Raw genomic sequence first — 10917 nt, forward strand, 5'->3', positions numbered from 1 at the left:
ACACAGTTTTTATTAACTGAGGTGATAAAAAAATTCATAATTATGATTTTTTTTTTTTTTACTTGCCATTCTGAGTTTTATCTCACAATTCTCAGAATTGGGAGAAGTCCAGATTGCAAGACTAAAAGACTAATATATTAAAAGACTAATATGTTTTCATATTTTTTTACTATTATTCGGTGGTGAAAATGGACTTGCATATAATATTTTTTCCATTATTGTGGATTGGAAAGATTCCATGGATGGAATGGAGTTTTGCAGTTTATCAAATTATCCAAATTAAGAGCCTTTATTTTTAACAATGTAGAAAATGTAAGACATTATCTGTCTTTTCCACTACAGCTGTGGGTTAAACATCTCTGAGTGAGTCCATGAGAAGTGAACAGATTTCCAGCGCAGGAGTGAATATTACCCCTCGCAGCTCTGCAGAGTCACTGAGAACTGATTATTTTTGGGTCGAACATGCATAAAGGAGCTTCTGCATTACAGTATTGATTCCTCCCTGCGGAGCCGCATTTCATCGGCCTGGACGTTTTTAATGCACTCATCTTTATTGTGTGCCATAACGGCATCCTATGGCATCTTGTTTACCGCTGTGATGAGGAGGCACCGCTGAGCTCTTCATCATTTCCCAATTGGCTTCCTTAAGATACAACACAATGTTAGTGGCGTCCGGATGGAGAAGAGAGCTGATGATTAGTGTCAGGAGCACACGGGAACGTTCTGAGGCTCGTCCTAAACCCCAGAGAGATGCAGCGAGGCCTAACCGCGCTCGAATTCTGATTTGGTCAAAACACTGGGGTCACATTCACCTCTAGCCTGAGAAGACCATGAGAGCTCAAATCAGTCAGATGGAAGCTAATTTATGTCATTTCCATGACTTTTTAATCTCATAAAAAAAATATAAATAATAATAATAAAAAAGTTCTACCTTAGCAAAAATAATTCTCACAATTCTGTTTATATCTCACAAATCAGACAACTTCTTCACAGTTTTAAAAACATAAGCATAAGATATAAACTCACAATTGTGAAACAAAGGGTCAGAATGTGAGAAATGTTTCTGCAAATAAAATAAATGAGATAAAAGGTCACAATTACAATGTTTTTTGTGTTTTTTTTTTCATAAATGTTAACTGAAACTTATTTTCAGCTATAGTTGCTAAAGCAACATATCCCGTTTTTATTTAGTTTCACTTGATGTACTAAATAACTAAAACGTAACTGAAATAAACATTAATTACACTATACAGGCATATTTTAAAGAAATTTGACACTGAAACTTTAAAATGAAAACAAAAACATGTAAAAAAAAAACCAATAGCATCTTAATTTGACTAAAATAACACTGATACACAAATGCAATGCACTTACTCTTCCATTTCCAGTGTGAATATAATTTAATACATTTCTTTACTCATTGTTTTGATCGGACTGTCAATAATCTAATATTTGATGCACTTTCTGCATTAAAAAGAAAACATAGTGAGGTCATGTGACAACAATATAGAGTTGAAACCACTGTTGCACACTGTTTCATGTACTATATACAAAATGATTATTCAGTATTAAGTGCAGTAAACTATTGCCTTGCACACTTTAATCTGATCTTCAATCTGTCTTTCTCCTGTAGAAGACAAAAGGAGATGTTCAGGAGCCATCAGTGATGAGTCTGAATGGAAAAGAGCAGCTCGAACATTCTGCTGAACGTCTCCTTTTGAGTTTCACTGAAGAAAGTAAGTCATACGTATGTGGTGTTAATGAAAGTGTTGGCTCATTTCTAACACGTTGTTCCAGGTCTGTTTGTTGGAGGAATGTCGTCTCTCCTCTGGCCGCGGTTTCTTCACTTTCCACCTCGGTGGATGAATTTAGTGTCACACCGCTGCCAAAGTCACCGATAAAATCCATGAGCAGGTGCGTTTCCACTGCGATATCAGATACAGGAGATCTCTGGAGCTCTGCTAATAAACCTCATCTCCTGCTGGAGAGAAACACACACACACACGGGGGCTTATCTGAGCGGATATGACGGGAAAACACTTCAGAGTGAGACAGCAGTTTAATGGAAGAAGTAAAGTTTGGTTATTGAGGGCAGAGATAGGCTTTGTGATTAATTTATCTGTCTCTCTCACGCTGAAGTCAAAGCTGCTGCCTGTGAATAATATTTATGAGTCTCGGCCACTTCTGACATTTTCCAGCTCTTCTGAACTTCTGTTTCTCTGCATCTGTTAAAACTCGTTTGTACAAATCTGTCAAGTTAAAAAATATATTCAAAAGCAATTCAGACAGAACCATGATACCAGGAGTAAAGAAAAAAAATATTTTAAATGCTGAAAAATTCCTGAAATATTTTGTGGATGTAATTTATGGATTTTTATTTTTGTTTTTTAATTTTTTTTATAAATTTACAGACATTTCTAAAATTATTTCATAATGAGCTATAAAATGTAGATTAATGAGAAAATAATGAATTTAAACAAGTATTCACTGAAAAAAAAAAAGTCAAAGGGGTCTGAATACTTTCTGAATGTTTAAAGTTTCTTCAAAGTATCTAAGCATTTTTTTATTATTATTTATTATTATTTTTATAATATTTATTTTTATTCTGTTTTTAAACCCCAGGAAATTCCCAATGTATTAATGATTTAAAAATGTAAGTTGTTTGCAAAAATTCTATTTTGTGAAAATTGTAGTTATACAAAATATATTTTTTTAACTATTTATTTCAGCTAGTTGCAACATTTTTTTATTTTATTTTAACTCAAAGCACTACAGTAACTAAATACATTTTAATACAAAATAATACAATTGCTTAAACAAATAATACAATTACTAAACCTTGACATATAATTAAAGCTAAAACAGAAAAAAAATCTAATTCTTGTAATAATATGAGCTATAAAATCTAATCTTTTGTTACAAATGTCATAAATGTTTTTTTTTTTTTTGTTGTTTTTTTTTTTACAAATGTTTTTTTTTTTTTTTTTTTGAGGATTTCTCTAGTCATGGACAGTGATCTTGTATTTTAGGAAGGTCATTAATGGGGATCTTTAGGAACAACACATTGTCATCTGCATATGAGCACACTGTAAAAACTCCATGCTATTGTTTCATTTAGTTTAACCTAATATATGCTGCATATTTTCACTTGAAATCTCTTCCGTTCCTGTCTCTAAAGCATTTAAACGTCATGTTCGGTTTCAGTTCAGTATAATATTTCTGAGATGCTATTGTGATTTTCACCAAATCTCATAAAGCATCGAAGGAGGGACACAAGAATAAATCCGATGCGAGCTACACTTCATAAAGCTGTCTGGCCTTTCTTCAAATCCGTCTTTTAGAGATCCGCTTTTAATCTGTCGAGGTCTGAGGTTGATCTGAGCTGAGTTTCTGAGGGTCAGAGGTGCTCTTTCGCTTCTCCAGATGAATGTTGTGTTAGATCCAGACTGGCGTTGTGCGTTCACGCTTCAGAAGAAAACCTTCACAGCTCCACAACATATTAAATATTCAGAATGCATGCATTTTTATTACACACGAGTGAGTTTCAAGAGGTCATGTTTTAATTTTTCCCAGCTGAAGTTCTCTTTTAGTGTTAGTCAAGGATTTTTCAACTGCTTTCAAAACCTTGCTTTAATTAATTCGACTGTTTTTGTGCAGCTTATATGACCTCGGTTGTAATTGGAGAACCTGTTTCTCAATATGAGAGACTTCAGATTTGAGACTAATTTAAATTAAGTTATAGAAATGTGTGGAAACGTTGTGTAGAAATGTGTCAAAAACATTAAAATGTCCAATTTTCTTATATCTCAATATTACAATGTTCTTTAAAAGTTGCAAAAACATTTATTACACTGCTCTACTAACTTTATTTTCATCCAAAATATAAAGATATTTTAACTTTATATATATATTAGAAATTAGTTATATAGAAATTAGTTATATATATTAGAAATGAGTTATATATTAGAATATTAGTTTATTCTTAGAAAATAAAAATTATTCTTAGAGAGTAAAAATAACATTGTTTAAAGTTTACAAAAAAATATTTTTTTACAGCATTCTTTAACTTTCCACCCAAAATATAGCATTAATTTAATGCTTTTTATATATTCTTAAACATTAAAATTTCCAGGTTTTCTTGTCATGATTATAATGTTCTTTAAAAGTTACAAAAACATTACACTGCTCTACTAACTTTATTTTCATCCAAAATATAAAGTCATTTTAACTTTTTATTAATTTATTTAAAATATTCATAGAAAATTAAAATTATTCTTAGAAAGTAAAAATAACAGTATTTAAAGGTTACAACATTCTATTATATACTTTTCACACAAAATAAATATAGCATTAATTAAATTGTTTTTGATATATTATTAAATGTTAAAATGTCCATTGTTGTGATTATAATGTTATTTAAAGGTTACAACTCTTGTAATTTTTTTTGCTACATTCTGCTAACTTTTTCACACCAAATTGAATGTTATTTAAACTTATATATATATATACACATTTGTCGCACTTAAAAGACAAAATAAATTTTAATAATAAACAAATATAATGCAAGAAATACAAAATGTTGTTTTTATATGATTACTTCATTTATTAATGGAAAAAAGCTGTCTAAAAATACCTGGCCCTGCAAGAAAAATAAATAGCCCCTCCTGTTAAATCATGAAAGAACTGTGATTAACCTTGTTATTTTAGAAAGCTGAGTTGAACATCACTTCAACGCCACACCCAAACCTGATTACTGCCAGACCTGTTGAATCAAGAAATCACTTCAATACAACCTGTCTGACAACAGCTTAAAGAGCAATACGCCATGCCTTGATATAAAGAAACTCTAGAACAGATGAGAAACAAATAGTAGACGTGCATCAGTCTTGAAAGCGTTATAAAGCCATTTCTAAGGCTTTGGGAGTCCAGCGAACCACGGTCAGAGCCATTATCCACAAATGGAGAAAACTTGGAACAGTGTTGAACCTTCCCAGGAGTGTCCGTCTGACCGAAATCACTCCAAGAGCACAACGAGGACTCATCCAGGAGCTCAGAGAAGAACCCAGAACAACATCTAAAGACCTGCAGGCCTCGCTCGCCTCAACTAACATCAGTGTTCACCATTCAACAATAAGAAAGAGACCGGGCAAAAACAGCATCATGGGAGAGCTCCAAGCGTGTGTCTTCAGGACCTGGACGACTCTCATAACAGATGGAGTCATGAATCCTGCTCTCTGTCAGAAAATCCTGAAGGAGGACGTCCGTCCGTCAGTGTGTGAACTCAAGCTCAAACACACTTGGGTTATGAAGCAGGACAATGATCCCAAACACACCAGCAAGTCCATCTCTGAGTGGCTCGAGGAAAACAACACTAAGGTTTGGAGTGACCAGAGTAAATCTGATTGAGATGCTGCGGTATGACCTTCAACAGTCCTTTAATGCTGGAAAACCTTCCAGTGTGGACGAATTAAAACAGTTCTGTAAAGAAGAGAGGGCCAGAGTTCCTCACAGCAGTGTGAAAGACTCACTGTCAGTTTTCACAGATGCTTAATTGCAAGTGTGGCACGAGAAGTTATTCGATTTAGGGGGCAATTACTTTTTCACACAAGGCCAGGGAGGTTTGGACAGCTATTTTCTCTTAATAAATGAAATCATCATTTCAAAACCGCATTATGTATTTACTCATGCTATTTGCTTGATGATCTGAAACTTTTGTGACAAATATGTAAAAACATAACAGACTTTGTGTGTGTGTGTGTGTGTCAAAGACGTTAAGATGTCCGCATCAAGAAAAATGTACAAAAGTGATTTTGTGTCCATAGAAAGCACATTAAATGTAAGTAAAGTGTCTACTTTTAAGGTTTTAAATACGTTTTTGGAGAATAAAATATCAAAATATGGTTGAAATAATGTTACATTGTCATTCAGTGTAACACAATATTTATGCAAAACAACCGTTTAAAGCAGTATTACACTTTTTTTATGCTTAAACACTTTTTCGTCTTTGACCCATATAAATATATATAAATAACATATTAATAATAACTATAAAAGAAAATTAAAGATTACACAATTTAATTAGAAAAAAACATCAATGTGTGTACATAATTTATTTGACTGTTTTTGTCAATATTAATGTTGATACATTGTTTCTGTTGTGCTCATATTAAGTTATTCTGATTTTAATAAATTCATAAAAATATAAACACATTACAGTAATTTGTGTAATTTGCTTTTGTTTAATTTATGGAAATATTGTCACTATGCACAAAAACCTAATGGTCCTAAAAACAGGCTTTGTTTTGGTTTATGCAAAATACGAGTTATTTCGTTTTTCAGATTTTGTGGTAATATGTATCTGGTATTTTTTCACGAGTTCATCTCTGAGCGTGTTTTTCTCGATCCCTTCAGTCTTGTTCTGTGTGGGTGATCTGGATCTAGTCGGGTGACGAGTTTAGACAGGTCAGAACCGCCCCGTCTGCGTTTGAGAGTTTGATCATATTTCATCAGCAGTGCTCAACCGAGTCTTAACTTCGAGCCATTTTGCACTTTCTGTCTCTGAGTTTAATTGCCTTTGAACGTGTGCATTTGCAATTAAGCTGTCAGAAGCTCACGGCCCCCACGGACTCTCTCTCTCTCTCTTTTGACGATTGTCACCTTGCTCAAATCACACTCTATGCATTTATTTCAGTCTGTGTGAAAGCGTGGCTGTCCTAAACATTTAGCCATTAGCGTGATTATCTCCGTCTCTCTGCAGAAGCAGGTGAAGTAGATGTGCTGTCAGTCAGATGGGGTTTACTGTATGAAAACACACTGCTGTCAGTGTTTCAATGACAGATAGAGTCACTTATGTGCAGTTAAAGTTCACATCATTACTTTCCTGAGGTTCACTTCTCAAGGTTTCTTATTGTTATGGACAAGAAGCATCAGTTGGTTTTTACTGCTGTGTTTAAAGATAGTTCACCTGTCATGGTTTACTCATCCTCAAGTCATTCCGATCATAAAAATGTAATGAATAGGTAGATGTCTGTTTCTATGCGCCGCTATAGAGGGTATGCATTGACTTCACTTTCCTCAGCCGGAATGAGTGGCAAAAAAGTCAAAAGGAAAGCTGTGAAAACCTGAGTAATACCATAATCGGTTTAATCTAAAACCTGTTTGACTCAAAATAGTGTTCAAGTAAAAAATTCAAGACGAAGCTTTTAGCTAACAGGACTTTTAAATGGAACTTTAGTTTAATCTGTAATCTGTCATACTGAGTTCATTTATATTAAAGCACAAACCACACATTCTTACAACCAGAGGCATCTTGAAACGCATTTGTTTTTATTGTGAGTGACCACACTTTGACCGGTTTATGATGATGATTGCGTTGACGTGTCTGAAGCGATTAAATCTGGCATCTACTTATACATATCTACGGTTCCAAACCTGTATGGGTTTCTTTCTTCTGTTGAGCAGAGAAGAAGATATTTTGAAGAATGTTGGTGACCAAACAGTGGCTCGTAGCCATTGACTTCCATAGAATGGAAAAAATATATATATATATATACTGTAAATGTCCTTTTTCTCAGGTAACAAAAATTCGTTTTTAAAACTGTTTACTTTTGAATGTTCGCTGAAGATTTAAAATGTCCAGTTATTTAAATATTTTCAAATGTTACAGGAACATTCCATTATAGGAATGATACTTTTGAATCTTCTCCAAACATTCTGAAACAACATTTAAAAAAATGTCAGTTACATTTTTGTGCTTATGTTTTCAGAATGTTATTAATGGGCAGATAACTTCACATGAACATTTTCGTGGACGTTACCATCAAAATAAAAACTTTTAAATTGTTATACAGCTTGAAGCACTCAGATGTTCAGAATGAGCCGCTTTACAGTCTAGTTTCAATAAATGTTTTTTTTTTTTTCGTTTTGTATACCAGAGAGGACAATTTAAGTCCTGAGTGTTACAGTGTGTTTTATAGTGCACTGAATTATTTAATTGAAAAGATTCCTCATCTGATTACTTTTCAGCACTGTGTAAGAGGGTTGGGTCTCTTGAAGAGGAGAAGGAGAGATGTGCTGAGACGCTTGGGGTTTTATTAGAGCAGCTCTGTTCTCTGTGTTTTTATCACTGTAATTCATGTCCATTCAGTCCCTGTGCCATTATCCTGAGACCAGAGAAAACCAGAGTACAGGACAGCAGAGCTTTTACCATCATCATCATCATCATCATCATCATCACGAGGAACACTTTAAAAGCTACTGTTTCTCACTCTGTGCCTCAGTTCACATCTTTATATTTCACATGCGATTGAGTATATATACTATTGGGACACACCATTTCAATTTTTAAAAAGCAGAAAACAAAATGTAAATACATAAGGTGCCAGTAATGGTAATACAAATACAAACTGAGTGAAATATTGAAAAAAAAATAAACTAAGTAGAAGACATATCATGTCATTAAATTGCATCTTGATATTATAAACTGCTTGCATCTTTTCATCAATTGCTAATGCACTACATTGTTCATTATTTATCTTTATTAAAATTTTAGTTATACCTTACATTCCGCACCTTTTATGTACAACTAAAGAATTCTAAATAGAACGAAAACAAACTTCTGTAAAATGGAACATTCCATTATTTATTATTCCATATTTTTTATTAGCTGGAAATTTCAAGTGGCAACGTCTTCTCAAAATTAGAATAAATGTTCTTCTATATAACTTTTGGTCAAAGTTATTTGCTCTAACACTCTCAAAACATTTACACATTGTTCATATACGTTGCACAAAAAATGTATGCATTGTTCCTGGATTGTGTGTGATTTGGGACGCTCTGATCTTGTGTAGTGTGCAGGTTAGATTGTGTGTCTCAGGTCAGTGCATGTCAGCGCTGACTCGAGGGTGATTTACCGTATGCAGGGCTGGTGTCTTAGATGTTGTTCTCCATCATGCACTTTCATTCGATTTAAAAGCAGAAAAACCGGTGCTTTTATACACGACATCACGGTGCAGCAATTACAGCTATTCAGAGACACAACGCCAACAATCGCAGGACATTTACATATCTGAGGTTCACAGCAGCAATTACTTCAAGGGGCTCACAAGAGCACCCACCTGGATCCAAACCCAGACAACACCTTAGAGTATTCTGTGAAGAAGAAAGACACACGCTCCTGTAGCGCCACCAACGGGACAAACACACATCAGGTGCTTCTGGATTCAGCTTCTGGAGGAGAAACGCTGGAAAGTCTCCAGCTCCTCAGATGATCCTGAAGAAAAGATCTCAGTGTCTCAAACTGTGCTCGGATTGACCAGGATCCCACATTCTCTGAGCAAAGGTTAGGGATCTTAATATTACCTCAAACACTCCTCATCAAATGATCAGTTGTATGACAACTGGGTCATAAAGAATGAACTTTGTAACGTTTACAATATTATGAATCTGCATTGAACAAAATTGATCTGAATAACGATATGCTTGCCTTCTGCTTTACAGCCTGAATTGAATTTTTCAATAATTGATGACAATATTTAAATTAATTGATCTGAATAATGACACTTTTGTATTTTGTGAATTTGAAATTTAATTTCTTTCATAATTGAAATGAACTGAATTGACACTGAACCAAAACTGAACTGAAAAATAACTCTATTGTCTTCTGTGAAGATGCATTACCGCTGAAATTGAATTTGCTTGATAATTTTTGACGTTTGAGAGTCATCAATTATCATCAATCATCAAATCGACAGCTAAAAGTCATTTTGCATTTTGCGACATTGCTTTGCAACTGTAATAGAATTATCTTTAAATCTGAGGAAATTTGCTACACTGATACTGTTATTGAACAGAAATTAATCTAAATTGATCTGAATAATGAATCTGAATATTGTCTTGTGATATATCTGAGAGGAGTGCTGATATTTTGTTGTGGACTCTCCCACAGGTTCTTCTGTGTTTACCTGAGCAGTGACCCGTCGACACACTGATCTCAGAGCACCTGGGAAGCGTCTTGAGCGGATCTTGTCATCCAGGAGCGTCGCGTGTAAGATCTGAGCCATCTGTGTGCCGCAGGACATTCCCAGCATCTGCTGGCGCTCAGAACAAACACAGCAGAGACCCTGAGCACGTGTGATGTGTTTTAATCAGCTGCTGATGTTAAAACCACACCAGCTGTTCTCATTCTGCTGCTGTTTCTCTCGGAGTCTGAATCGACTCACAAACAGCCACAGAACTGCTTTTCTCTTCAGTTGTTTATGGTCATCTGTTTCCATGATGAGTAGTTCACCCAAAAATGAAAAATGTGCTCGTCCTCAGATCATCCAACATGTATATGGGTTTATTTCTTTATCAGATTTGTAGAAATGTAGCACTGCATCAGTGTCTCATCAAAGGATGCTCTGCAGTGAATGGGTGCCGTGAGAATAAGAGTCCAAACAGCTGATAAAAACATCACAATAATCATATCACAGCACTCCAGTCCATCAGTTAACATCTGAAGAAGACAAAAGCTGAAACAAATCCAGCATTAAATCCATAATTTTTAAAGATAAAAACATTTAATCATGGATTTGTTTATTACAATCACAGCTTTTGTCTTCTCCAGATGTTAACTGATGGTGTGTGTGATAATTGTGATGTTTTTATCAGATGTTTGGACTCTCATTCTGACGGCACCCAATCACTGCAGAGCATCCATTGATGAGACACTGATGCAATGACACATTTCTACAAACCTGATGAAGAAACAAACTCATCTTCATCTGGGATGAAACATATTTTCAGCACATTTCAGAACAAATCTGGCAATCTTCATCTACAGCATTGTGTCTTGCTATTGCTTTGATTGTATTTGTGCACTTTTATTTAAAAGAGATTACACATTTTCTAAGTGTCCCCATAATCTTTGTGTAATGT

The sequence above is a fragment of the Carassius gibelio genome, chromosome B4 (assembly GCF_023724105.1).
Source record: "Carassius gibelio isolate Cgi1373 ecotype wild population from Czech Republic chromosome B4, carGib1.2-hapl.c, whole genome shotgun sequence".
In the NCBI taxonomy this organism is placed as follows: Eukaryota; Metazoa; Chordata; class Actinopteri; order Cypriniformes; family Cyprinidae; genus Carassius; species Carassius gibelio.